We start from the raw sequence: 3,478 nt of genomic DNA on the forward strand, positions 1-3,478 counted from the left end.
TGTCCGCACACCATCCACCGACACACACACACACACACACACACCATCCACCGACACACACACACACACACACGTGTCTGCACACCATCCACCGACACACACACACACACACACATACACACACACACGTGTCCGCACACCATCCACCGACACACACACACACACACACACGTGTCCGCACACACACACGTGTCCGCACACCATCCACCAACACACACACACACGTGTCCGCACACACACACACGTGTCCGCACACCATCCACCGACACACACACACACACACGTGTCCGCACACTATCCACCGACACACACACACACACACACACACACGTGTCCGCACACACACACGTGTCCGCACACCATCCACCGACACACACACACACACACACACGTGTCCGCACACTATCCACCGACACACACACACACACACACACACGTGTCCGCACACACACACGTGTCCGCACACCATCCACCAACACACACACACACGTGTCCGCACACACACACACACGTGTCCGCACACCATCCACCGACACACACACACACACACGTGTCCGCACACTATCCACCGACACACACACACATGTCCGCACACCATCCACCGACACACACACACATGTGTCCGCACACCATCCACCGACACACACACATACACACACACACACACACACACGTGTCCGCACACCATCCACCGACACACACACACACACACACACACGTGTCCGCACACCATCCACCGACACACACACACGTGTCCGCACACCATCCACCGACACACACACACACACACACACACATGTGTCCGCACACCATCCACCGACACACACATATGGCGCTCGCTTTGTGTCATTCCTTTCCTAACCAAGCTTAAAGACGTGTTAACGTGCGTGTGATATGCGTGTGGAGAACGTCTGCCCGTCTGCCCGTCTGCACGTCTGAACGCAATACTTAACATGCCTTTGGTTAATATAAAAATAGCGCAGGTATTTTTATGCAGCTACTTGTATGATGGACTTTTCTTATTTGAGACACTGTTCAAACAGTGTGGGCTAGTAGAATTTTCAACAGAGAAAATCACATTAATATCTATTTAACATAGGCTAGGTCTTAGCCTATATCTTTATCCTCGAACAATATTAAGAAAATACTATTTAGGTTTGTATACATAAAAAAATCAACGAATGTCAACAGTAAAAAGATTTGAATGTATTTTACATTATAAATTATGCACGATCATGCATGGGAATAAGATAGGCTATAGGCTTCAATAATAATAAAAAGCTCTATGAGTGGATGCATTACGCTACTTAACTATTTCTATGTTATAAAAAATCGCTCTATGAACTTCTAGCAAGCTCATTTATTTTAAACCGAGTTGTAAATGCCGAAATGAAAGGAGGCTAAATAAATATGAAACTACCAAATATAAATATAAAATCGCCAGTAGATGGCGCCAAGACCCTGCTCTATTGAGATGACTGGTTAATGTTCAACCTATTCATTTTAACATATATTCAAATAAAAAACAGTTATATTAATGTGTAATATTACTTCACAATATTACTGTTTTTTGTTTTAAAAAATGCAGGCTTGGACACAACTACTCCTTTTAGACAATGATTTCCTAATATTATTTTTTTTAAGCTAAAAACTGCTCATTACACAGAAACATTCAAACAAATATTTACAAATTTGTGTTTTACTTGTAATTTTTCCTCAACTTTGTGTCTCAGTTGGTAATTAATTTTCATTACATTTAAATATATATATTTCTGTTCCCCAGCAGTGAAACATTATGTGTTTCGTTTATCCACCTCTAAAGTGCGTTTATCCACCTCTAAAGTGTGTTTATCCACCTCTAAAGTGCGTTTATCCACCTCTAAAGTGTGTTTATCCACCTCTAAAGTGCGTTTATCCACCTCTAAAGTGCGTTTATCCACCTCTAAAGTGTGTTTATCCACCTCTAAAGTGTGTTTATCCACCTCTAAAGTGCGTTTATCCACCTCTAAAGTGTGTTTATCCACCTCTAAAGTGCGTTTATCCACCTCTAAAGTGTGTTTATCCACCTCTAAAGTGCGTTTATCCACCTCTAAAGTGCGTTTATCCACCTCTAAAGTGCGTTTATCCACCTCTAAAGTGCGTTTATCCACCTCTAAAGTGCGTTTATCCACCTCTAAAGTGTGTTTATCCACCTCTAAAGTGCGTTTATCCACCTCTAAAGTGCGTTTATCCACCTCTAAAGTGCGTTTATCCACCTCTAAAGTGTGTTTATCCACCTCTAAAGTACGTTTATCCACCTCCAAAGTGCGTTTATCCACCTCTAAAGTGCGTTTATCCACCTCTAAAGTGTGTTTATCCACCTCTAAAGTGCGTTTATCCACCTCTAAAGTGCGTTTATCCACCTCTAAAGTGCGTTTATCCACCTCTAAAGTGCGTTTATCCACCTCTAAAGTGTGTTTATCCACCTCTAAAGTGTGTTTATCCACCTCTAAAGTGCGTTTATCCACCTCTAAAGTGCGTTTATCCACCTCTAAAGTGTGTTTATCCACCTCTAAAGTGCGTTTATCCACCTCTAAAGTGTGTTTATCCACCTCTAAAGTGTGTTTATCCACCTCTAAAGTGCGTTTATCCACCTCTAAAGTGTGTTTATCCACCTCTAAAGTGCGTTTATCCACCTCTAAAGTGCGTTTATCCACCTCTAAAGTGCGTTTATCCACCTCTAAAGTGCGTTTATCAGCCAATTCGAAAAAGGAATATTTCGGTTTTTGCGCATTTACAGTCACCTGACTTGGAAGACGCGGTGTGTTTGGGGTCCGTGTACGCAAAAATAATTTAATAATTATCATCATTATTATAACATTTATTAGGCTACATATTTAGAGACGCTTTTATCCAAAAAAGGAACAAAGCAATTCGTCAAATGTCATTCATAATATGGGTGAGACTATAATAATATAGTCCAGATTATCACAAATAAACACAAGATTTTGACGCATATCCAACGGTTTGTGTGGAGCGGAGTGTGAGCGCGCACTGCATGGCACGGAGCCGCGGACGCGAACACTTTCATTTTCCTATCAACAGTGGAAACAACTGAAAATAGCTTACTCTTATCATTTCTGGTCATACAGAAAATAATAATACATTATTCGTAACTACTTTTATTTGTGTAAACTCACAATAACAAGAAAGCGTTGTGCTTTTGTCAAATAATATAAAACAATCAGGCGCGCATGATCTTCGTGAACTGGAGCGCGAGAACTGAAACTAAATATAGCATATAGGCTAAAGCTTGAAATGTCCACTTTAAAACGAACACATTCGATTCGAATCGAAAGCTAATACCTTCTGATTATGTAATGCGTATGAAAGGAGCATTTCTCTCTAAAGGCGCATCCGCTTAACAGCGGAGATGGAGATGTTTTTAGCCGACACTGATTTAGAAAACAATAGTTTATTAATAAACAATTAAAATACC

This window comes from Phoxinus phoxinus, assembly GCF_949152265.1.
Source record: "Phoxinus phoxinus genome assembly, chromosome: 21".
Taxonomy (NCBI): domain Eukaryota; kingdom Metazoa; phylum Chordata; class Actinopteri; order Cypriniformes; family Leuciscidae; genus Phoxinus; species Phoxinus phoxinus.